We start from the raw sequence: 27,812 nt of genomic DNA, 5'->3' as shown, positions 1-27,812 counted from the left end.
TCGTCGGGAGGTGCGTCACTCAGATCTATGGTTGGCTATAACGATGGATAGTTATGGGGACTTTAACAGAAGGTTGAGTGGACAGAAACAGTGGGTGTGTGTTGGTCATTTAATAGTGGCTCCTGTTCATGGGTGGGGTGCAAATTTGCCCGTGTTTGTTCGAGATGTGGAGGGGGTCATTCGGCCACTAGCTGTGGTCGGCAGGATTTGTCCTGGAACTCCAATATGATGGGTCGTGAAGGTGGATTTGGTGGGCAAGGCTTTCAGCCAGCCCCAGGGAGGGGTAATTTTCATGGCTCCTGGGGATTTGGACTCGGGTTCTTTAGAGGCAATAGAGGGAGGGGTGCCATTCCCTATTAAGGTGGAGGTTTTCCGGGATAAGCTTCATCGGTTTCCTGGCTTGGCCATCAAAGAGAGATAATACAGGGTTTTCAAAAGGGCTTTCCTATTAAGTCCATAGTGGGAAGGGGTGGGGGGGGCTTGCAAGAATTTATGATCTGTTCAAGATAAAGAGGACATCTTGCAGACTTTATTAGAGAAACAGAGTAGGATGGGACAGTTATTGGGTCCTTTTGATAGTCCGTCTTTTAGTACTTACAGGTGTCGCCTTTGGAGTTGGTGCCGAAGAAGCGAGAAGGGGAATTCAGAGTGATACATCATTTGTCTGATCTGGAAGGGAATTCAGTAAATGATTTTATTGCAGAAGAGGAGGTTAGGGTGCATTACACTTCCTTAGATGATGCAGTAAACGTGATTAGGGAACTTAGGGAGCCATGGTTGGTTAAGGTCAACATTGATTCGGCTTTTCGATTGTTGCCTATTAGGAGGGAGGATTAGCCACTATTGGGGATGTGGGTAGGAGATAAGTATTACTTTGATAAAGCTATGCCCATGGGTTGTTCAGTGGCATGTGCAACTTTTGAGAAGTTCAGTACAGTATTGCATTGGATTTGGCAGCAGAAAGTGGGGACTGAAAAGGCAGTGCATTATTTAGATGATTTTCTGTTTGTGGGTGAAGGAAGGGTATGAGCACAGGAGGGTTTGTGGGAGTTTACAATTATGTGTGAGGAGTTAGGGGTACTATTGGCTCAGCATAAGATGGAGCATCTGGCAAGGGCATTAGAATTTCCTGGATTAACAGTTGATGCAGAGCAGGGATTGTTTTGTTTACCAGAGAATAAAATAGAGAGGCTTAGGTCGGTGATATGTTCGGTGTTGGGTAAGGATAAGATTCGGACTCATTCAGTTATGGAGTTGCTGGGGCTTTGAATTTTGCCTGTCGAGCGGTACACCCAGGGCAAGCTTTTTGTAGGTCATTGGCGTACTTGCTGAAAGGGGGTAAGAGCAAACACCATTGGGTTAGGGTAACCCAACTGGTGCTGGAGGACTTGGGGTTGTGGAACGAGTTATTGCAACAATTTAATGGGATATCTTTTTGGCAGTCAGACTGGGTGGGGCAGGAGGAACTTCAGTTGTTTATGGATGCAGCTTGGGGTGCTGGCATGGGGGACTATTTCAGGGGTCGGTGGTTTGTGGCTGAATGGCCTCGGAATTTGGAGGAGGTATGGGAGCGGGACGTGGCCTTTCTGGAATTGATGCCTATATGGGCAGCTTCAGTGGTATGGAAGGAGCAATTGAGGGGCAAACTAGTAATTTTTCAGTCAGACAGCTAAGTTGGGCTTGTTATTGTTGTTATTATGTAAATTGTTTTTGCAGAGCCTTCTAATAAAATTTTCTTTTACAGGAGTGCATGTGCCTGGTGTAAGGAATGAGATTTCTGATAGCTTGTCCCGATTTCAGTTTCGCAGGTTTTGAGGGTTGGTTCCATGGGCGGAGGAGGTGCCAGAAATCCTGCCAGAGGAGGTGTGGAATCTTGGGTCAATGTAGCCAGGTGGTTGGTACGGCATTCCTGGGCCCCTTCTACAAGGAAGGCGTATGGTAGGGCTCTTTCTGATTTGAATCAGTTTATTCTGTAGCTGCTAGAGGAGGAAGGGGTATGGTCAGAGGAATTACTACTGTGATATGTAGCTCGTGCTTGGGGGTTAGGTAGGGCTTTGCAGACAGTTAAGGTGGATTTGGCTGCGATTAGCATTTTCACTAAGGAAGCGAGGTTGCAGGATTTCACTGGTGGGTGGGGCAGGAGGAACTTCAGTTGTTTACGGATGCAGCTTGGGGTGCTGGCATGGGGGACTATTTCAGGGGTCGGTGGTTTGTGGCTGAATGGCCTCGGAATTTGGAGGAGGTATGGGAGCGGGACATGGCCTTTCTGGAATTGATGCCTATATGGGCACTAAGTCTTGGTCATTAGGACGTATGTTAAGGGGTTGGGGTAGACTGGTGGTGGTACGTAAGGATATTAGATGGTCAATTACAAGGGTTATATTGAAAGTTTGTTGAAAGGGTTAGGTTTGTTGCAAAAGTGGTCTATGGATTATTTTATGTGGGGTACGTTATGTACATGGTTATATTTTGGCGCTTTTCGTATTTCGGAGTTGTTAGGCTCATTATATTGGAAGGATGTCATTATAGGTGAGGGCGAGGTTACTACTGCATTAAGGAGAAGTAAGACAGATCAGTTGGGTAGGGGATGTGTGGTGGTGCTTAAAACTGACAGAAATCATTGCCTTTGTCCAGTAATGTGGGCAAAAGAATTTGTGAGGAGGCGAAAGGGGAGTGTGGATCAGTTAATTTTTGTTCAGTGGATGGGAAGGTGGTGTCGAGTAGTAGATTTATACTTTTGTTGAGGAAGGTTTTACGTTGTATGGGATTTCCGGCAGAGAGGTTTGCAGCTCATTCATTCAGGATAGGTAGGGCTTCAGATTTAGCTAGAGAGGGTAGTTCTATTGAATTGATTAAAAGAGTGGGGTGGTGGTCTTCAAATGCATTTTTGTCTTATATTAGATAAGTTGTGGTCTGATTATTAATTTTTCTTCTTTTCTTTTAGTGAAGCACATTATCATCTTGGGGCATTTGTTCATCCACTGGGCAGAGAAATGTGCTTTAGTTAAGGATGATGGGGTAAATTTGAGTTTAGCACATTTAGGGTGGTCAGTGTCCTGGCATGGTGTTAGGGGGCTTAGGTTGGATGGGTTGTTACATGAATTTGAGAGGGCTAAACTGAAGGTGGCTTGTCCATGTATATTAGTCATTCATTTAGGGGGTAATGACTTGGGCATTGTTCCTAAAAAACAATTGGTGGACATTATGCTGCGAGATTTGATGAGATTACAGGCATTGTACCCGGGTATGGAAAATGTGTGGTCAGAGATGGTTCTGCATTTGTGTAGGAGGATTGCATATAGTCATAAGGCAATTGAAAGGGTTAGAAGGTGTGTTAATCAAAGGTTGGCTAGGCAATTAAAGATTTTGGGGATGCATACTATTGACCATAGAGATTTTGGGGATGGAGAGGAGTCTTGGTATTGAATGGATGGAGTACACCTTAATGATGTGGGTCTGGATCATTTTAATTTGCATCTGAAACTCTTTTTAGAGGATATGATTGTGGCTAAGGTTTAGGAGGGGGAACAGCCTGGGATCAGGCTGGTGACGTAGAAGAGGGAGAGGATTGTCCTCTTCTGTTCCCCCTCTAAAGAAGGTGTATTGGTATATGGTTTTGGTATGGGGTGAGGTGAGTAGGTATGCTGCCTCTTTATGTGGGTGAGTAGGTATGCTGCCCCAGTGGAGAAGGTATCAAGGTGAGATGGTACGCTGCCTTGAGGTAAAGTTCATCCGGGGGAGTGGTGATGCTGCCTGGAGATCATCGTTGCTGAAGAAGTTAATTAATGTTGTTTTTTGTGTACATAGTTCATTGTATAATACAGTTTAATAAAGGTCGTCAAATGTCTTTATGTGTGTAATGTAGTCATTTAAGGGGGGATGGGACAAATACAGTTTGGGACAAACTAAGTTGTCCCGGTCCCTCGAGTAAGGGAGTAAAGGGGTGTAGGGTGGGTATAGTGGTAGAAAGGAAGGTAAGGATTGCATTGGTCAGGATAGTGTGTTTGTGGTGGTGAAAGGGTTAAGGAGAGAGGGAGATGTAAAAGGAAGTGAGGTAGGAGTAGGTGGGACTTCTGACAGTACTAAGGGTTTGGAATTAGAGGAAGTAGGCACATTTGGCGTGAGTTGATGGCCCTCCCACCCTCCTCTTTTATATATGGATGGTAGATGTGGGCAATTTGAGGTGGAAAAGAGGGACAGGATTGTCCTCTTCTGTTCCAGGCAGGATTGCCTCTTCTGTTCCCCCTCTAAAGAAGGTGTATTGGTTTATGGTTTTGGTATGGTGTGAGGTGAGTAGGTATGCTGCCTTTATGTGGGTGAGTAGGTACGCTGCCGCGGTGGAGAAGGTATCAAGGTGAGTTGGTACACTGCCTTGAGGTAAAGTTATTCCAGGGTGAATGGTGATGTTGCCCGGAGATCATCGTTGCTGAAGATGTTAATTAATGTTGGTTTTTGTGTACATAGTTCATTGTATAATACAGCTTAATAAAGGTCGTCAAATGTCTTTTTGTGTGTAGTGTAGTCATTTAAGGGGGCAGGACAAAGCTATATTATTAAGATAAAAGGACAGAAAATGATTTTGCTACATATGAAAAAACAAAAAACTTGTCCTTTCTGACTCACAAATGGGACCTTAAGACTTGAAAAAGTTGTACTTCTGAATCCTCCAAAATGAAAAGTGTGACAGAAATTGCCCTTTACATCTGCAATATGTCAGTCAAATGTCTGCTAGATGAGAAAAGTGGTGCAGGTGGATCAGAGTCCTTACAGTCAATTATATTATTTAAAAAGTACAAGATATTAGTAACTCATGCCTAGGGTAAGTGATACAGGATTTACCCACCACAGGTAACTCATGAATTACCCACACCCTAACATGAGTTATTGTTAAATATTAAGTGATAGATTGTAGACAATACCAGACCCTCACCTCAAACTGTTCCTTAAGTGTGAAAGTCCCCAAGCAACACCTGCAGCTTTGTTCGTTCATCTATAAATGATAGGTATTACTTCAAAGAGCTAGTAGGACAGATGAAATTGTTAGTGTTTTATAATGTCTTTGATTTTAAAATGGTATATGGATGTCAGGCAACAATCAGAGCTCTTAATAGTTAGTTATGTTGCAGTACAACTCATCTCTGTAATTGACAATGATTATTCAATGAGTTTCACTTCACCTACTAATGTGCTTCATAGTGCTTTACTGAGCTTAGGAATACACTTTTGATATACAAACTTGGGAGTAGAGTAAACTCTACAGGAAAGCCTGCCATCTATATTAGGCCATGGGAGAAGAGATAGGCTCCTTTCTGAAATGATACAAACTCTAAACTGGAAAAATGTAGGACCTTCATGATCTTTGAAAGGACTAAATGGAGATAAAGTAAAAGGTAAGGGTTTCTTAGCAGTAACATTGGTTGCGTTACATGGATAAAGAATAACTCTAAACAAATTAATGAAATTGTAATGGAAAATTGTTCTTTAAATTAAATACTTTTTGTTCTTCGTGAACAGATCGTGTCTAAGTGTGAGCGGTTTCAGCTGAGCAGCACAAGTTTCCAAACTAAGAAATTAAAAAAAAATAATTCAGGATCACAACTGTGAGTAATGATTGCACACTGAGATTTTTGGTATTTGATTCACCATTAGACTCCAAGGTGCACTGTATAAACCTTTACATTGTTGAAGTACCTATTCTATGCAGCAGCACTGAGTTAACTCTTGTAAATAGCTCTCTAATTATTCATGGAAGCTTGGTATGTAGACCTGTTTCTGAATCAGAGGATGGGGGAAATACTGGAGCGTTTGAATCTAATCAATAGTGAGTGAAATATTTTTCATGTATTTCATAATGAGTTCACTTAAAATATTACTATCTTTGAATTTACTGGTCTCCTTGAAGTGATTTAAATTTTCCTTTGTATTCTTTTCTCTTGCCAGTTCATATATTTATTTATCATTTTTTATGATTTTTTTTGGCAAAAGTATTCAAAAACGTCAAAGTTATGGGCACTTTTTTAATGTGTTGAAGGCTGTCTTGGCACTTTGATAATTTTTAGTATCATAACTCTTAACTTAGGTATCACACTTTATCCCTTTATCCTTGAGTACATCATATATGCAGTCTGCTGTTTGCTTTGCATTTCTCTAAATATAGTTGTCTTTTCAATCTATTCCATCTACTTACACAGATTCTACTTAAAATGAACTAGTGATAGTACTATGTTCATTGATCTGATTGTCTGCATATTTATTTGATGGTTTCATTTGTAAAATGGAATAGCAAACTGAGCTAACAGTCCATTCTCATGCATGACCTGGCACATACATAAAAGCTGCATAATGTAATTAGATGTGCAAAACCTTTTACAGCTAAATGATTTGTCTCTGTGGTTCATCTGAGATTTTGCAACTTCATTTGATGCAATTGGTAACGTTGTAAGTTCCCAAGATTATGATTTATGAATATGTCCTGGTAGGTTTGGGCAGTGAAGACAAGTGCACCCTGTCCTCTAAGAGTCAAAACATAACCACTTACTGATACACACACACACACTCATATACACACACGCACATGCACAGATACACAAACACAAAATCTTTTTTGACCATGACAAATGTGCATTTGTAAAATGTCAACAAGTTTCAGATATATAACATGTCTAGTTGTGCATGAAATTTAAGGAAACAAATATTGAAAAAGTTAGGAAAGACAGTTCAAGTATGTTGTTGTTTGTCTTTTCGGCTTTTCCTGGTTAGGGGTCGCCACAGCAGAACTCCAGTCCGCTAATGATTGGCAGTAGATTTTTTTTTTTTATTGTGCCGAGATGCCAGCCTGACACCTAACCTTCAGTGAAGGCACGCCCATTCACGCATGTCTTTCGGAGGCCACTCGACCACAGGGAGGACATGCAGAATCCACACAGAAGGCACTCCAACCATGAATCAAACAGGAGAACCTCTTGCCGTGAGGCAACAATGCTACTGCTGTACCACTGCGGCTATTAAAGGCAGTTCAAGTATGTACTAAGTAAAATAAAATCAAGGTGCAGATGAAGTGAAGCTTGTTAATAAATTAATATAAATAACATGAAAGTACTAAGATAATAGTAAAATAAAACATATATGTACATTAAAGTATTCACAGACAAAAATACCCAATGATCATTCAATGGTCTAGACTAATAAAGCATTGTACCATTGCACTAGCTTGTGCAATTAAAATCATGGCCTTATTTTTCCAAGATAACAGATAAGAAGCCATTCCTTCCATTCTTAAGAAAGCAGCAATGTCTGAGATGATCTGAAACTCTGACCAGTAGCAGATCATCCATGTAGAAGATGGTGCTGAGACATCGCCTGGTCTATAATGCGCATTAACGAAAACAGCAAAAATGATACCACTGGATCAAACCGCATAAATACCATTTATGACTAACACGAAAGGGCACTTGGTATCCACATTCACAGATGTAAGTGTATTTAGGTAGTCTCATCATGAACCTGTTGCAGTGATAAAGAAGCAAGTTGTGGGCTTCTTTGTTTCATCATGAGTAATTTGTTAGCTTCTGGCTAAGTAAAAGTACTTTGCAATGTCTAATGTCTACCAGGATACTCAGTAAAGACTCAGGCAGCCTGAATGTTTGACAAGTCTATATGAAGTCTTTATTGTGACTGTCTCCTAGAAGGAGGTGGACCACATTATATGCATTTCCTGCGTATGAGCTTTCCAATATTTCAAGGTGTATACCTCAATATACTGCATCACCTTTGACTTTATAATGATCTAATATTATATAAACACTCTGATCATAGATTAATATAAGCTGATGATATTTTATCATTATTACTATTATTATTAGTTTTGCAGAATACATAGCCAAGGCTTTTTACAACAAATTAGATCTTTATTCAAATTCAATGGGCATTTCTGTGAATGCAACTTTTCAATGTTTAGTATCATGACCAACTCTCAGACTATTCACATATCTGCATGGTTTCTTAATTGATTTCCAAATTTAGAATATTTCATATTGTTCTTCTCTGTCTGTCTCTCTCTCTCTCTCTCTCTTGTTTTTATCTTTCTGCTATGGCAGTTTTGGTTGCTTTGATAACTGACACAACAAAAGTATTTTCTTCAGGTAAGGCTAATTTCTAAACGTTCTTGCCTTTAGTAATTTTTTGTACTTTATTTTCTTCTGGCAAAACTTCTCTTTGCCCTGGTAATTAAGCTCTCCTCTTTATACCTCCTACATGTAACCTTTTGTCTGGTCTATATATTTCACTTTCTTTCTATACATTGGACAAAGTTGTTCTGAATCTATTTCAAACTGTTTGCAATATGATCTTCTTGCACTAGTACTCCTCATATCCATACATTATGACAAACAAATCTTTATCTGTATGAGCACTAACTCTTTTGTGCATCTGTAAATTCTTATTCATCAGTAAGCAAGAGGTCTATTTTCCAGGAAAACAACTCAGTTATTCAAATCATAGTATTTCAGTGCAGGTACTTCTATTACAAGTTTCTTAAGCTTCTTAAAGCTCTTATCTTGTTCATAAAGATATTCTCAGTCTATGATATGTTCAAGCAGTTTTCCAATAGTCAGAGATACTGTAGACATATTAAGAACACATTTTGCAAGATAATCAACCACTAATATAATGTTAAATACTGTAATTGACAAAACACCGCTGATATTTCACTCTTGTGCCTCAATAAAGTCTTCATATGAATATAAAACTAAGTATTGCTTGCTAACCCATTTAAATATCATAGAAATAGCTAGTCACAAGATTATCTATTAAATACATTTTTAAGACAAAAAGCACCACCCTTGGTCTCCAAGTATTATACTTAACAATATATACAGATTATTTCCATAAAAAGCAAATCTTTCATACTTTACCCCTTTATCATATTTAAAATCCTGTTCTAAGGCAGTTACTTTTAAACTACTTACTTCCCCAGCATGAAACTGAAATATGTGTAGTAATGGGGCTTCTAATTTTAGCATTCTTTAATATCTGTTAAATGTTACTGCACCCTAACCTTTAAAGATGCAATAGTTTCACATGCTTAAAAATAACCACATGTACACTTGTCAGCATAAGTACCTCTTTATGTTCTACATAAAAAAGATCCTTTACCACAAATCTAGCTTTATTCATTTTAATAAAATTTGTCTCCACAAGTGAGCTAGTGGTGCATGTGCCACAAAGGGGGCACTAGACTGAAATATAGCTTTTGGGCCGGATTCATGAATGGCAAATTTCTGCTTTGCTGTTGTGGGAATTGCACTCCATGTGTATTCATTAACCAACTCTACACATTATGCAGTACTGCCAAACAAAGGTAAGCAGCACAGTATGCTAATTAAAGCAGACGCAGCTGAATTACATGCAAATGAACCAATCTAATATGGCAAACCCATTCAGGAAGTTATAAAGTAATCATGTAGAGATGGTGTAGCCCTTTACTGTGGAAACTGAAACTTACTGGAATACTGCTACCATCACACTTAGAAAAAAGCAGTGTTAAGGGCTGCTGCTGCTCTATTGCATGTGTGCGTGCAATAGGCTCCAATCTATGCTCTTGGTGTTTCAGATAGACATCTTCCAAGGAGAAAAAGAATAATAAGACCTATTTTAACATATCATGGACTCCATGATATTGAAATAGAAAAATACAGGGTTGATAAGGAAGCACTACAGGAAACCTACAACTTCTGTCACCCCTGCCTCAGACTCAGAGGAAGTCAAAGAGAATCTATACCAGTGGAAGCTAAGGTATGTGTAATATTAAGATTATTAGCTACTGGTTCATTCCAGAGACCCAGGGGGTCACAGGTCTCAGCTTTCAGAACATTTCCCTATATCTAAATGCTGTGCTACAACATTCAAGTGAGTACATATATTTCCCCATACTCACCAGAGGACAGTGCAGGAATTATATGCTGTAGCACATTTACCTGAATACCTGGAGGCCATAGACTGCACTCACATAGAAATAAAAGCCCACCCCCACCTAATGAACAGGGAAGGACATTCACCAACAGGAAGAGGTTCTACTCAGTCAACTGCCAGAGGGATCATTTTCAATGTCTATGCCCGCAACTCAGCAGTTATCAGGACACACATTCTCTCTGAAGTGTTTGTATCATGCAAAATAGACTTACAATAAAAAAGGTGTAAGATCATTGAGGACTATGACAACCTAAACAACACTGACATTCATCTAACAAGTGAATATTGTCCATCCTCTACTTTTAATCGGTCTGAAATGCTGAGCATCGGTATTACACATTGAAACAAAGATGCAAATAAATGTCCATGACATTGCATTTCTGTAGCTAAGCTGAGAAAAGGTGAAGATGTTCAGAAAATAAATAGAAGTAGTTGGCAGTGTTGGCAATCTGACATTAAAATAGTGTGGACCACTAATACTGTAAAGTATTGGTCAATATGACATTGATCTAGGCATGTTTAAGCAAATGAGAAAGCAATATTTCTAGTCAGGTGTGGGCAAAGAGGGATACAACTGAGTGTGGGTTGTTACTGCATTGAGTTAAGGGTTCAATTCCAGATGGTATGTTGTCTGAGTTAATGCATATTTTCTGAGTATATGATGAGGTTGTACTACACAGAGACCTAGGAAACTGCACAGTCCTGCTTTTTCATATGTATTACCCTATATGTGCTACTACTGACAATTGTCTATCACTTTTTTCTTTTTTGGTGTACCTCATTTGCACATGTTTTGGCAGAGTACACTGTTGAATGGGAGCACTTTGAGGCAGTGAACAAGAGTCCATTGCCCATGGTACAAACTGAGAAATTTACCTTGCATTACACATTCTCATAGGTCTGCTTTGCTACAGCACTCAGCACAACAGTAAGACAAAAGCGTTGTGTTGAATATAAATTGCTACATATGTTCTATTGTCTGTGGAATGTCAGCACTGCTTAGCAAAGCACAAACAGGGCTCACAGTTGAAGGAAACTGAGCGATTTCATTTCGTAATCTGCATTGCCACAAACATGTTTCCCACTGATGCATGGTATTTCTAATGAGTGAGTGATGTGCACATTTTGTATGCCTGTTTCTGTGGCAGACGCTGTAAATGCAGTGACTTTGACCCCTTTACACAGTTTTTTGTGGGGTTTAAATCTATACAGTGTAAACAGACTGTGGAAATTATTACTCCAGATGTAGGAATCACTTCCATCATAAGTTTATATGCTTTCTTTATTGTTTCATGCATTGTGCACTTGCTCGCTGCTGAGTGGTGTGCAATCAAGCTTACCTGTATAAAGGAAATAAGGCTGCAGGCACAATACGAAGGATTTATTCAGGAAACACAAAATCATAAACGCTGGAACAACTCCACACTGCGTTTTCGTTCCACAATGGCAATTGCACCTGGGGGCTAATAAACCACCAGGTCTGAATGATGTTATTTCTATAACTCCGGTATTAAAAATGAGGGCAGCTAAATTATAAGAGGTTCTTAACATTGTATACATTTTAGGCATTTTTTAAGAAATTTTTAATAAGTGTTTTTTTGGCTTTGTTATTGATTTTATGGTTCAAATGCTTGTATTTGTATAATTTATTAATATTGAGGGATAGATTATGTGTTTGCTGAAATTGTATGTGTTATGAATTGTAATATGCATTTTCTAATTGTATTACTGATATGGTTTTAGGATAGTGTTTGTTTTATCCACTTGATGGCGCCAAGTACTGTTTATGTATTTTTAGTAATTATTGAAATTTGAAAGCAGACTTTGCATTATTACTATGTTTTTATCTACTAATTATATTTTTTTCTTATTTGTAGGCTTTATCATGCTAATTAGAGTGCTAAAAATGAAGTTTAAACATAGATAGTCTATTTTTATCAAAGTTTTATATGATGTTTATCAATTTGTGTGATAAGATGTATGTTTCTTTTATTTTATTTCAACTTAAATTACAGTTTATTATGACCACCTTAAGTTAATTAATTTGATGATAATTTTGGGTTAATTGAAGGTGGTGGATGTATTTAAGAGGGGGGATTTGTGAGGGTTAGGTTGTCTGATGAAGTCAATTGTGGAACGAAAACGCAGTGTGGAGTTGTTCCAGCGTTTATGATTTTGTGTTTCCTGAATAAATCCTTCGTATTGTGCCTGCAGCCTTATTTCCTTTAGTGCTTCGTTTGTGGTGTATTTGGTTTTTACTGGCACTAATTTCCATATTCTGGTTACCTGTATAAAGAAAAGGTGAAAAATGTTTTTGGGCAGCCTTCTGTAGCACAAATAGGCTTGGTGGAGATGTATGACTATCAGCACTCTGCACAATACTTGGGGGATAAAATCCATCTGCTCACCTAGTTTTCTCTATGGCACAATATACAAGTGTACTAATATTGTAAATATCACACAGGTAAGCCATGGTTTAAATCCAGATAACACTTTTTTAAATGGGATGTCAGAATGCAATTTCTACCACCACTTTGATTAGGAAGGTAACACTGCATACAAATGGCTATCATAATTATGTTTATTGCAAAAAATGTCTTGGATAGTTAGAAAAATGTATCTATCAAAGCATATTTCATAAATGATTTATTTGTGAAACATAGCTAAATGTGTGCATAATTGTTTAAGCAGGATAACTACGAATTAAAAATGCACTTGCATATATATGATGAGCAGAATACTTAAGTGAAAATCATCTTTGCTATGCTCATAGCCCAAATCTGTGTTTAGGGCAATCTGTATAGTGAAGTATATTGGTATCATACCCCAAACTCATGAAAGTCTAACCATCTGACATACATTTACAAGCAGTAATAATGGCTCTTTCATGGGAATGCATTTAACAGGACTTCTTAAAGTCACACACATACAGGGCTGCCTAAAGTATATCCCTATCCATACTGAATGTAGTTTGTCTGTAATAGACATGGTTGAAAGGAAGTTTTTCTGTAGCACTTGCAAATGATCACCCTGCTCTAAATGCATGCATTATTTATTTTGTAAGTCCGATTCCCACATTTGTCAGCTAACCTTTTACAATGTTTAATTCCAGAAGGTTGAGTGCCAAGTAATCCTATTTAACATCTAAATTACCATGGATAACAGTCCAAGCCAATGAGAGTGTCAGAGCTGACCATCTGAAAAAGTGTGAATATGTTCAGCATCACACATGCCAAATTTCACTCCTATGTCTCACACATTCATTGGTCTTTGATAAAATGCCTTCTGCCTTGCTTACAAGTACCTCTTTGTGCTTACCATTGCATAAATACAGTTGGCATGGTCGTGCATGTTTGAACACTAGCTGTTAAAAGCGAGATTGGAATTTTGCACAAATTCACCATACAAGTTGCTACATGACTTCTGTAGGCATGGCTGGTGCAGGAGATGATGGTGTTAAATTTAGAGCACAGAGTTAGGATGTCGAGGAGTTCAGGACTTTTGTGGCACTCCTTATGAAGTACTACCGATGTAGGCTACTGCAGGGAGGATGCACTAGGTCTGATTATAACTGAGGCTTGGAACAGAATAGCTAAGGTTGTCTCCAGTGCAACTGTCCTCCCATGCACAGGAAGGAATTGACATCATGACTATAGTGACCTGAAACGGCACAAGAAGAACCTCCTTAGCCAAAGGGAGGAGGAGTTTAAGACTGACAGTCTGCAGTTGTACAAGTATACTGACCTAACTGTGTTAAATGATATAGAATACAGTACCCAGGCAAAACTGTTATTCAATAAGCTTTCATATCTGTTCTTGTCTTCTGTTTTATACAGCTGTCAAAAACATTGCAGCAAACCATGAGGCATATCAAGAGAGGTTACCTCACCTCAGAGAGTCACGGGGTATATATACATCAATTCTTAATCATAGGAAGTTACTAGCCTAATGGCCCTTGCCCTAGGGCCCTTACAAGCCTAGCCAAGGTCTACCTTTATTTCTGTGATCAGCACCTATTTCCCCTGTCTGAGAGATACAGTTTGAGTCGAGTAATTTACCCAGGCAAGGGACAGAATTTGCAGTTACCCATCCAGTCATCCAGATTGAATTTGAAGAGAGCCAATGAGTTGCTCTGTTTGACATGAAGTAGGACTCTGTTCCAAAGGTGTGGTAACCTCTGGGAGACAAATCTGTCCCTCAGGCAGGTTCTATTAATGTCACATACCAGGTTAAGGCCTTTAGAGACAGTAACCCATGTACCATTTGACTTCTAGAGATGCAGCATTTCCAATAAAGCAGGGTCATAGATTCCCTTGTATGCAAGGCAGAAATTGTCTCTGAGTAGTCTGTATGAAACAAAGTAAAGTGACAGTGATTTCAGATGATCCACAGAGGACATATCCTGAAGACCTAGAATTTTCCTAGTGAGGAAGATTTGTGGTCTCCCCCATTGCTGCAGGTGCTTGGAAAATAAAATACCAAAATGGACATTGCACTCCATTATTGGCCTGATGAGGGAAGAGTACAGGGAGGTTATAACTTCTTTTTTTCTGGCGTCAATGCCCTTACTTATGAGATGTGCCATATAGAATGCTCTTCTTACCACTCTGGAGACATGGTGGTCAAAGGTGAGGTCACTGTCAACCTGTGTGCCCAGGTTTCTTACCACTGAGTGCATACTTAAGGTGCTGCTGTTGATGTAGTAGTTAACAGGAGCATTGCCTTTACTGAATGGGATGATAATACGTTTTTTGCATTGAGTTTAAGGCCATGACTTTGGAACTAATCATTTCTTTGTGTAAGACCCTCTTGTAGGATGTTGACATCATTTGGAGATTCTATGACCACTCCCAGTTTGCAGTCATCAGCAAACTTTGTCAGCTATAAACCTTTAGTTTTTGCTTGTACTTCAGAGAAATAGATTCCAAACAGTAGAGGACCCAGGACTAAATGCTGTGGAACAGAATTGGTTAAAGGTCTGCTGTTGGAGGTGGCTTCCTCTATTTTGACTATGAGTTCTATCAGTGAGCCAGTTAGCGACCCATCTAATGTTATATGGGTTGATACCTAGCTGACTGAGTGGGGGATAGTGTCAAATGTCTTGGCTAAGTCTAGGTAGTCTGTATGCATTGATTTCCCCTCATCCAGGGCCCTAGTGACTGTCTCAAAGAAGGCTACAAGGTTCAACAGGCTTGATCTCCCTCTGACAAATTCAAACTGAGTAGGGTCAAGTGTTTGGAGATTACCTATCTTTGCTGATAAAGTCCATGATGATTCACTCTATGGCCTTGCAGAAAAGGCTAGTCAGGCTAATAGGACTATAGCTCCCAAGGTTAGTGGAAGGATCACCTTTGTGCAAGGTAATAATGGTGGCTGTTTTTCTATTTGCTGGGATGAAGCCGGTGCTCATACTATGATTGAAAAGAGTAGCCAATGGCATTGCTAATTCTTGTTGGAGCCCATATAGGATGCAGCCTGGGATGTTATCAGGTCCTATAGATGCTGTGTTCCTAACCTTAGAGAGGGCGTTAATGACCTGCTCTTTAGAGAAACAAGGTCGAGGATAGGTGGCTGGGATGTCATGGGGTACATGTAGCAGGGATAGAGGAGTGAAGTTTTGTCGGCCAACAGGTTAGCTATGTCCACAGGTTCAGTATATGTGGTATCATTAACTACCAGTTCAGAACAAATCTGGGTCTTTCCTTTTAGGTTATGGATGTAAGTAAAGAATGCCTTATGATTGCCATTAGTTGAGGAAGCTAATTTCAGTTCATAGTTTGCATTGAAGGACTTCACAGGGAGTCTTATTTGCTTGTTTAAGCTAATGAGGACATGTTTCCAGTTTAGGACTCACTCCCTCTTACTCTTAGATAGCAATTTCTTCCTCTTATTGTAAAGCTTATTAATGGCAGTTGTCCACCAGGCAGGTTTGCTCTTCCTTGAGGAGCTTGTTTTGGTCCTATCAGGTATACCAATTCAATGCAGTTATACAGATGTTTGTATAAAGACTTGGGGTAGAATGCAGCATAGTTACCAGTTCCATCTGAGGGGGAAGGTGTAAAGAATCCATTTAAACCAGTCTGCAAGAGTTTCTAATCTGCTTTGGAGACGTTTGTTAGTTTACTTGCTGCTTGAGGGAGGGTCAGGTGTGATAGTTACTTCAAATGAGACTGATTTGTGGTCAGATCTCACCACAAAAGACCTCACAGTGGGGGAGCTACATTGGTTCCCCCATATTGGTAAGCAGCAGATCCATGATATTGGCACCCCTTGTGGGGGGTGTTAACCAGCTGGTCCAGGGCATTGGCTTTAACAATATTGAGGAACCTTTGGGCAAGTGAGCTTGAGAACGAGTAATTTACCCAGTCAATGGATGGGTAGTTAAAGTCACCCAAAACCATGGTGCTCTGATGTATCTTGATAGAATCAAGTAGATCCAAATAGACAGAGTGAGTGTAAGCCTAATATGTATTGTAATTGTATGCAATATGGCAATACTTAATTGTATTTATGATATCAGTGCAGTGCAATTGAGTAATGGTACAACAGAGTAAAACCATTCCATCATATCTGAATGGGCAAATGTGTGTCGACTGGATAATCATAAGGGTCCATTGTCTGGAATTATACAGTCACGTGATATACCATGGAACTTATTCTCTCTCTCTCTCTCTCTCTCTCTCTCTCTCTTTGTCTCATCTTACCCCTTCTCTCAAGTTCTCTTTTTGCAGCACTGACACCCAGCACTTCAGGGTCCTAAGCTTTCATTGCTGCATCCACAACTCCTGCCCTACCTGGCCCATCCACATCAGGTAGCCCTGCCCCAGCAGCTAGTGGACTGGTACCCCCTGGGATTAGTACTAGTATAGGTACTGATTTTGTCACCCACCAAGAGTTGACAGCGCTGATGCAGGGTATTATGGAAAGGGGCCTCATTCTCCAAATTGGCCAAAACAATGCCATGTTGAGCACTGACACAGGAAACTGAGACAGTGATGACAACTCTGAGGGTTAGAATTAGCTTTTCACTGTTCTCAAATTTGACATGGGTGCCCTTCTGATGCCCCTACCTATTGCTAATCATGGTGTTCTCCAACCTTTAGTGTCCATCACCATCCTTGTCTATCAGTTCTTCCTGTATGGCTGCACCTGCTTCTTCACCTAACCTTCCTATCCAACCCACACATTCCTAAGCACCTTCACCAAATTCCTCTCTTTGAAAGAAAAAAAAGTAAAAAAAAAATGAGCACCTGTCCCATAAAAAAATAACAACCCATACATAGCTCTCCACTTCACTTCACCTATGTGTCTTGTTGACACACTTGAATTGGTACTATTGGCTGTGCAACATTATTCTTTTGTCACCTTCCCTTGATGTGGTGGCAGTCCAGAATCAGCAAACTCTGGCTATTCTATTTTTATGTTGTGAAGAAGTGGATAGCTATGGTTCTCTCCCACTACATTCCTGCAAATTTCCCTATTCTTTCCCCTGTGGTGGGATCTAGAGGTAATGATCAAGTCTGTAGACATAATTTTGCTTCTTGACAATGGTTTGTATCTAGAATTAGATGAACCTCATACTACCTATTTTATGTGTCTTTCATGTGAATGAGTTGCATGTGTAACTCTCTAAGCACCTTCTGTTTTATCAGTTGTACTGTTCAGCATTTGCATGATGTCTGGCAACATGTCTGTAGTATTTCATGCTAAATGGCACTTCAGGTGTCATTGCATAATCTTGTGAATGTCACCATACACCTCATTGTACATCCAGTTAACTTATTTCCCTTGAAGCATGTCTATGTGCAGTAGGTAGCTATTACATATACAATATTGCCAGAAAACATATGTATAATAAGCATTCCTATGTATTATTAAAGTTATAATAAAAATTTTAATATAATAATCACATTCTGACACTCTTTGTAAAACCATCTGCATATTGGAGTCACACCCTGTTTCAACTCTGCTTTTTCATTTATCGCAGAGAGTTTAAACATTGTGGTGCACAGAAAGCAAGGTTAAAGAGTGGATTTTCTCCACTAACTACTGCCCAGAGTGCTGACAGCTGTGCATTGCCTCTAAGCCTGTTTACACTGCAAAAGGGCCACCAAATGCAGTGCTTCACTGTTTCCATTTGCAGAGAACTCTGGCTGCTCACAGTCTGCCATCACACAAATGGAGAAGGCAAGCAGAACATTTCATTTTTGAACTGAATTTTGAAGCTTACATGGAAAGATAGAATAAAACATGGAGCACCACTGAACACCACTAAACACTGGTACTTCACAGTGCCATTTCAACACAGGAATTTATCATCAAGCATGCACTTTGCCAACCTTTGTACAACTGCTTTTCTTAGCATTGTGTTTTCTGTAGTGATTTGGAACAAAAATAAATATTGCTATTGGATTATATTACTTCATTACATGGAAACTGTATAATGTACTGATGTGAAATGCAGTGAACGGTGTGATTAACTGACCACTTCATTATGGACAATTGGCTCTGCAGCAATAAAACTTACAAATGACACACAACCAATACAGCCTTGACATACAGAAATCATCATATTTTATCCCTCTTGCATTCTAGCATTAAGTATTGCTTTGTATTGACAGGCCACATTGCCCATGCATGAGCACATGCCATTGCTAATATCAGTACCATTCATTAGGATTTATATACCATCATCATAACCTGATGATCCATAGATGATTCATCCATCCTGTGTTTCACAAGAGTGTGTATCTCATATACACAAGACAGGTACATGTCACTTTCAGTTATGCAGTATACATTACATTATTGATCATAACATTGCACTTATTCTGTCATATCAACAAATATGGATTTGCTCAAAACCTTCAACATTACAATATTATCTCTGACACAGAATGAGACACTAATCCTATCTACACTTCCCTATTAGACTATGAAGTTAGATTTCTTCAGTGGCACTTGCATTAAGTACTGTGTCCTCTAGATCACATAGATAGGTAAGGGGTTCTCATCTTGTGGAAATCAACTTGTATGTATGGTGTTGTGCAGATATGACCTGAACTACTTCCCCAATACAGTAGTAGCCTGGAGTTAATTTTAAACTGCAGGGTAAATCAACATCAATTTCAGACCTTTAAGTAACATTATTGTCTTTGCTAAACCACAATGATGTCATCCTGTATAAAGTACACTCTCACACTACAAAAAGTTACACTTCTGCAGTGGTGCTTGCATTAAGTATTATGTCCTCTGGGTTGCATAGCTGGATAAGTAGAAGATTATTATCTCATGGCCGTCAACGTGTATGTGTGTGCATATGGAGTCATATAAATATGACGTTAACTAATGCTGGCCTTAATAAAATAGTAGCCTGGTATTAATTTTACACTGCAAGATGTGTCCACATCAGTATCAGACCTTTATCCTAACTTTATCACAGCAACATAATGATATCATCCTCTATATAGTGCACTATCACACTATGCAAAACAGAGCTCTATGGTGATGCTTGCATAAAGTAATGTGCCTTCTAGGTTGTATAACTAAATAGGTAGGGGGTTCTAATCTTCCAGCAATCAACTTGTATTTGTGATGGTGGGTCTATTGTATCACTGGATGATTATTTAAGCAGGTGTGCTCATTTGACTCTAATTCTCATGAAATATTTAGATGGTGAGATCAATCCCACAGCCCCTTTTGACTCTGTCCACAAATGCATACTGTCTGCAGCAGACTGATGAGGTCATCATTTCAATAATGCACTCTGACATCACAAACGTCAGACCTCTCCTGTGGCATGTGTGTAAAATACACTTGTGTGTAGATTGTGCCAGTTGATGGGTAGGCAGTTTGAATACAGCAGTGAAACTTGCAAGATTGTGTCTGTGTGAATGTAAATGGATGCCAGAGTGCATTACACCTCTTAATAATGACAACATTTTGAATTCCACATAGCTGTAGAAGTCATTTTTGCACACACATCTACTTAGTGGATGTCAGCCTTTCTATGATGCAGTATGGCTCACATACAGTCAGATTTCTCCTGTGGGGTGTGCGTATAATAAAGGTTGTTGAAGTAGATAAGTAGGGAATTCAAATACAGGAATGACTGTCATCTGTGGTTGTGTGTTTCTTTGTCGTACTGTGCAGAAGAGGCTGTGAATACATATATGAAGTATATATATATATATATATATATATATATATATATATATATATATATATATATATATATATATATATATATATATACACACAGCATGCTGTGCAACCGAAAACATGAAGATAGTACACAATGGTGATGTCATCCATTGAAATGTGGTATGTCATATTCATACAATAAATCCATGGTTGCTCTTGTGTTTCAGCAAGCCTTCATTAGCCACTGATGTTAACTATATAGTTAAAATGCCAACATCACTGCTTACAGTCAATGTACATGTTGTTAAAAGTGTTGTCACCCACATCTGCTATGCTCAGGAGTAGATGTTTCCTGTTACAAGAGTTTATTTTATGTTTTGCCTGGAAAAGCTCTACTGAAGACAGATGCTGTCACTGGAATAGATTACCATTGCATCACAGCTGCAGTGAAACACCTCCTGAGAACGTTAGACATAAGACGATACAATGTATGTTTTTGCCTATGTAAGGCACGTATTCCAATATGGGATTACATCCACATTGGACATAATTGCTCTTCTACCATCAGAGTGACAACAGCAGGGGGTCTAGGTGTGTTTGGGATTACCTAGCATCAGACAATGTCATCTGGCATACAGCAAGATTCTTTATAATTCCAGAGACATATATTCTTTTATTCGTACACATGATGTAATGCTTTCAAATAGCCATACATATGACAATTGGTGATGCACTTAAACCATGGCATATTAATTGATCCCACTCTGGAGTTGATTTATTCAGTGCTTAGGCAAGTGTTCAAAACCAGCATTGAGCAACTTTAAGCATTTCTTTCCTTAACTGTTCTTCATGAACAACCTCTTCTGTTGTACTTTGTGTGTAAAGTGTGACAGAGGCCTCCTCTATCAACTTTTAGCAGATAAATTTATGTGCAGATAAAATATAGCTGATTGAATGACTTCACATAGGTGGAGTTCAAAAGCTGTGACAACATTTCCACTGTGATGAAAGTGATTAAGAGCTGTCTTATTATTTGAAAGAGTTTTATAGCCTGATGTTCATTTCTAGCATAGGGATTCATTTTGTGCAAATATATTGACATCACACAACAACCATTACATCATGTCAGTGTTATCCCTTGATATCTTACACAAACACATGTGAAGATAGATGGATTTCCTGAAATTACTCATTTGTTCTGTCAATGTAATGGTGATAGTGCTACCTTTGGACATGCATCGAGTACTGTGGTGCATATGTGTGTGCACCAGTTCTTCGGTGGTATGTGTACAGACATACAACAAAGTTGTCATTGACCATGGAACATTGATATAAGACTGATTAGTGTGCACATGAGCATACTCATTTAAGTGCCGTCACTCTGACATGCTGATATGACATTCATTGTCAGGTACCCTTTCTTAATTTACACATTAATTTTATTTGCTTGTCATATTATTCATTGCTACCTCTTGTGGCAGATGCCAACAAAACACAGCCCTGGGAAAACATTGCATCATGGTGTGGGGTTTGCATCTGTTGTTATCTGTCAGCACAGTAACTGTGTCAAGAAGTGGTGCTTTATGCAAGGGTATTACATATGTTACATTCTACTCCACCATTTGTAACACCACACACACCTACATATGGGATGCATAATTATTATAATATGGAGGTACATAATTCCTTTCAAGGGTGATCCTCCTTATACAAGTGTTAGGCCTCTTTCTGTGGTGTACACAATCAATACCATGGTCAGTGTTGACATTGATGGAATTGGTACAATTCCTGCAAAAGGTGACTGTGGTTTCTAAGCCTTTCCTATTTTCCTACATGTTATGTGGAAGTCATGCACACTGTGCAGATATCCCATTATGTATGCACTGTCCTTGCAAACTGTCATCTCAACTCAGCATGTCAATGAAAATCATATGTCATGTAATTCCTTCTGCTACAATATGCATTTATATAACTGTCACATACTATAATATCATGTACAGCTTTGTAATAATAAAGTTTCATAATACTTTCATAGTACTTCACGTTACTGAAGACCGAGGTGGAAAGTTTCAAAGCCCCCAAGTTGAAGGATAACACTGTCCAAGCAGCAAAATCCTTTACTAATGCATTCTACAGGCAGCTACAAGAATGCATGGATCGTGTCATCCCAAGCAAAACCAAGACTCACTCCTCCAAGAAAAGGAAACCAGTCTGGTGGACTCCTGCCATAAACAAGCTATACAATAGAAGGAGAAAACTAGTACAGAAAAGAGTAAAATCCCAAGAAGGGAAGACATCCCTGATCAGTATCAGCAAGAATCTATGATCCCTCATAAAATCATCCAGGGCGAGCTTTGAAAGAAAAATTGCGAAGGACTCCAAAGATAACCACAAGGCATTCTTTAGCTATGTCAAGAATCTAAGTGTCAATGCTCAGATCTGCTCAGAGTTAGTGCAGAATGGCACAAAATACACTGAACCGACTGATATTGCCAACATCCTGGCAGACAGGTTCAGCAAAAACTTCACCTCTGTCTCACCCCCAAAAGGCCACATAACCATACCAGAAGAATGTAGAGTCCCTGAAATCACAGACATTCAGGTTAAAACAGCCCTCTCCAAAGCCAAAAACACAGCATCAATGGGACTGGATGGTGTCCCAGGCTGTGTCCTACATGAGCTCAAAGACAAACTAACCCCTCACCTAAACACACTGTTCAAACTCAGCCTCTCCACAGGCTGCATATCCATAGAGTGGCGGACAGCAACAGTTATTCCACTCCACAAAGGTGGAACCACAACAGACCCCAGGAACTATTGCCCTATAAGCCTGACTAGCTTGGTCTGCAAGGCTATGCAGTGCATCATTATGGAAATCATTAACAGAGACACTGGGAACCTCCACACACTGGACCCTATCCAGTTTGGCTTTGTTAAGGGCAGATAATGCCTCCTTGACCTGGTGGACTTCTTTGAGACAGTTACTAAGGCTATAGATAAGGGAAAGGTGGTACACACAGCCTACCTAGACCTCGCTAAGGCCTTCGACACCATTCCCCATTCTGGTATTATAGACAAGCTCACCAGGCTGAACATAAACCCCTACGTTACAAGATGGGTTGCCAACTGGCTCATGGACAGAACCCACATGGTGAGAGTTGTGGGAGTTATGTCCGACTCTAAACCAGTTACAAGTGGCATTCCCCAAGGCTCAGTCCTAGGACTCCTCCTGTTCGGCATATCCTTCTCAGAGGTACAGGCAAGCACAGGAGAACTATGGCTGACCAAGTTTGCAGACAACTGCAAACTAGGAGCTATAACTGACTCTCCGACTCACACAGACATGCTCCAAAAGGGTCTCACTGAGACGGATACCTGGTGTCAAAATCACGGCCTCAATCTAAATACCAAAAAGTGCATAGTCATCCCCTTTGAAAAAAACAAAGTACCCACAAACTACCACATAGATGGTAGGCCCCTAAATACGGAAGACGTAATAAGGGATCTGGGACCAAAGTAGATAGTAATCTCACCTTTGATAATCACATTGCCAAAGTGGGTAGAAAATCCTTCTACATGGCCCACCTAATCACAAAAGGGTTTGCATCCAGATAAAAAGAGGTCATTGTGCCCCTCTACTCATCACTCATCAGACTCATCTTAGAGTACAATGCCCCATTAGGGATGTACCTTACAAGACACCTGCAACAGCTGGAAAGACCACAGAAGTACCTCACCAAGAGGATTAATGGCCTCCAACAGATGCCCTATGCAGCTTGACTGAAGAAACTCCAGTTGTACTCGGTTGCATACCGCCTACTCAGGGGTGATCTCTGCCTGACATACAAGGCCATGTCCAACCCAGAATTGATGGACACGCTCCACCTAAAGAAAACCTTATCCCCTCGAGCCACACGTGCTAGGGACCTAAACCTCACCACAACAATAAATAGGACGTGCTGGAGCGATAGATTCCTGTCCCAGAGACTTCTCATGCTGTGGAACAAGATCCCAATCTACATTAGGCAGAGCTCCTCACTAATACTTTTCAAAAGAAACCTTGACAAGTGGATGGGAAACAGAAAGTTTACCTCGGGGATCACTTCAGTGGCTCTGCTGGACAGCGACACAGGGAACTAATCTAAGGGAGCGGCAAAAGCCAACACATTCTGGCTAGGCTTATAAATGCCTTCGGGCAGATAGCCTAGCACCCACCTATGAAACTATGAACCTATGTCTGCATTTATTTACCTATATTTGCTCAGGAATAGGGACCAGCATTATTTATTCTGACATACGTATTATGAAACTTTATTATTACAAAGCTGTACTAGACTTGGAATATTTACCCTTTCCTCTTACATATTTCTGTATACATCTCTTAGATTTCTGTGCACATTGTCCTCAATACACTTTTCCTCTCTGTTAATCCTTGTATTTTTGTTGTCCTTGCCGTTTCACATTCCTTCTTACTTATTTTTGTATTAATGTTTCACTTATGCACAGTACACTCAGTACACTTTCCCTGCATGTGTACAGCATGCACTATTTCCCTTATGTAACTCTTTGCTTTGTCTGCCCAAGCATGCTTAACAGGTTTCCCAATACACAAACCTGTGTGTTTACTGTGTGTGCTCATGCTGCTCAACATGGTGTCCTGGCTGCCAACACTGTTGCTGACCACAGAAATGTGCTTGTATTAATGTTAGCCTGATAAGCAACACGCATATGCAATTAGTGCTGCTCCTCATCTCATTAATGTGTAAACATTGTGTAGGCTTTGCAAGAAGCCTACACTATTGTTTTCAAATCCCAGAGACTATCACTACAATCAAAAATAGCTTCAACTACTGAAAGCAGATCTCTCCAATCCAAAGTCAAACTGACACGTATGAAATGTGTCTGCTACCAAACACAGAAGAGAACCTCCCAGTATATCCAGAGCATGAGCAACATCTCATCCCAAGGCCAAACACAGGGTGCAGATATTTCAAAGATATTAAAGAAATAAGTAATTTCTGATCTCTACTAATAATTCCTACCATGACTGGTCTTGAGCAACAATTCTCAGCTACAGCGTCTTCTGTGTGGAGACATGCGTGAATGGGCGTACCTTCGTTGAAGGTTGTGCATCAGAGCTGGCAACTCAGCATGCAAAAATCTATTGCCAATCATTAGCAGACTGGAGTGCCACTGTGGCGACCCCTAACCGAGAAAAGCCGAAAGACACAACAACAACTGGTCTTGAGCAAGCAAACAGCCGACTGATGATTTCCTCATGATACCCTTAGCATTTTGTTCACTCTTGATCACATGATGTCTTTAACAGTATACAGTAGGAGAAAAAGCCGTCTTAACTCATTACATCTATGTGACACCTCCAGGCGCATCTGCAGTTAACTTCAGCTGATGCCTTTAGGTGTCAAATATTGTTTTTTTTCATGTTTGTATCAATAATTCCAAACCATGTTATCTACAAGGTTTTAAAATGTTTCTTCTTAAAGATTACACAATGGCAAACTCAACTGCATTCATATTTGACCTTTGTCTAGTGTAGGTAAAGAGATATTAACTGTTGTTTTTATAATATTAATGTATATAGATATAATTTTCACATTTTTCTAAATATCTCAACAAGCAAGTGACACAGACAGAACCCCTTTGCCTCATATGAAATCTGTCAGCTAGCTGAATAAAATGCTGTTGACAGTATGTGTACAACTTGAGTGGCTGCTGAGATATTGCAAGTTGTTTACAAAATATTACAAATGTAATAGTTACTGGGTTTATTGTGACTTATAAAATCAGTTTAAGACCTAGAACCTAAATAGTACTATGACTATACAAAATAGTTTGTGTTGAAAGGTTTGCCTTTTATACTTCTTTCATAACCCTTCTGGTTCCAGAGATATAAACATTTGTTTAAAATATGAGGACATAATTTGATTCTGTCTAAAGGCTTATTGGAAGTTACAGTGCAAACTTCCTAAGCTCTGTTGAGTGAAAAAGGTAGAGCCAAACAAATAGGGCATAAAACAAAATGCTAAACAACAAAAGTAAATCCAAAAGTGCCTGCAGACAAAAACAAAGTCATGGAAAATTATTACACTTTAATAAAATATTGAACAGAACTGAGAGCTTTCATTCTATGATTTCATCAGAATGAATCTCTTACTTGATTAGTCCCATTCTTATAAAGCCAGACATCAATTAAATAGAACCATAATTAATTTGTTACTATAAAAAAGTCACTCAACCAATAAAACACATAATCATAAATAGATAACAAAGCATCCTACTATAAAAGATATGTACACACAACTTAAAAAATGCTAATTAATCCAATGAAAAATTACTAATTGAAAATAAAATAACAATAGTCTCATAAATTCATACATCTTCATTTAAGCACAATATTGATGGAAATTACATTGCTGAGACCTGGGTAAACACACAAATTGAGTCTAAGTTGCCAGTTCATCTCCCTAAGTTCCAACAAAATGTTGACATCCCCTCCTTTATAACTGTATTGCACACAATTGATAATAAAAATGCAAATTTCTTAAAGTTAGAAAAATTTAAACTGTGTTTAAACAGGGCATTGGTGCTTTTTTTTCTTTTTTTTTTCTTTTTGATACCAGAATAGTGTTCAAGAAGTCTGTCCTTTAATTTAGAAATGGTTTTCCCTATATAGTTATGTATAGTATGCAGGACAGGAAGTACACAAGGCAATATATGCTGCCAAGATAAGAGTCACAACTCCAGCTACATGGACAGGGGAAGGTTTTGTCATCTCCCTCATTTGAAACATAGGAACCTTCATATGCAATCATATAGCCAAACTGGAGGCTAAGCTCTCTCAACTCAGTACTGGCGTAACCAGTCAGGAGGAGAAGGAAACCACACTCACTACAATTCCAGTCTCCCACAGACCTACCACGACAGCAAAGCAAACACATAAACACACAAAAACATACTCGGAGGCTCTAAACAGCAGAGACCTCTAAAGCAGACAGCCAAGCAACCTCTACCCCAAAACAAAACACGTGCAACACATAGCTCACAAAGCCAGTGTGCCGAACAGTCACAGCCCTTAAGGCTAAACAACACACCTGATACACTTGTAATAGGTGACTCTATCGTCAGGCACACTGACGTTCCGCTCACCATGCTGAACAAGGAGAAGGTCATGGTGAGCTGCCTGTCGGGCGCTAGGATCCGCCACATAACACAAGCACTCAGGTCTCTCCAAGGCAAGTACAAATATAACTCAGTCATTGTCCATGCTGGTGTGAATGACCTGAGACGTACCTCCCTGGACTACATGAAAAGAGACATAGAGGAGCTCTCTGAGCATGTAGCCCAGGCCAGTATGACCCTGACCTTGAGTAGCATCTTTCCCTCAACAAGATGGATGCCACAATATGAAAACAAGATGATCAATTTCAACAATTGGCTTAAGTATTGGTGTCATTCAAAGGGGATCCAATGCCTATCAGCCTGGGATGACATGCTCTACAAGCCACGATGCTTTGCTAGGGATGGCTTGCACCTGTCACCCCTGGGCTTTTGGATATTGGCAAAGGCTCTTGCTACCCCCATAGTGCCTTTTTTAGGCAAGGCTCAAAAGACAAACCCACCTCCATAGATATCACAAGGGATAAGAAACTAAGAGTAATGCTACTTATCACCAGAAGTCA

Source organism: Protopterus annectens, chromosome 3.part1 (genome assembly GCF_019279795.1).
Source record: "Protopterus annectens isolate FY-2018-M chromosome 3.part1, PAN1.0, whole genome shotgun sequence".
In the NCBI taxonomy this organism is placed as follows: domain Eukaryota; kingdom Metazoa; phylum Chordata; order Ceratodontiformes; family Protopteridae; genus Protopterus; species Protopterus annectens.
This window is presented reverse-complemented; position numbering follows the sequence as displayed.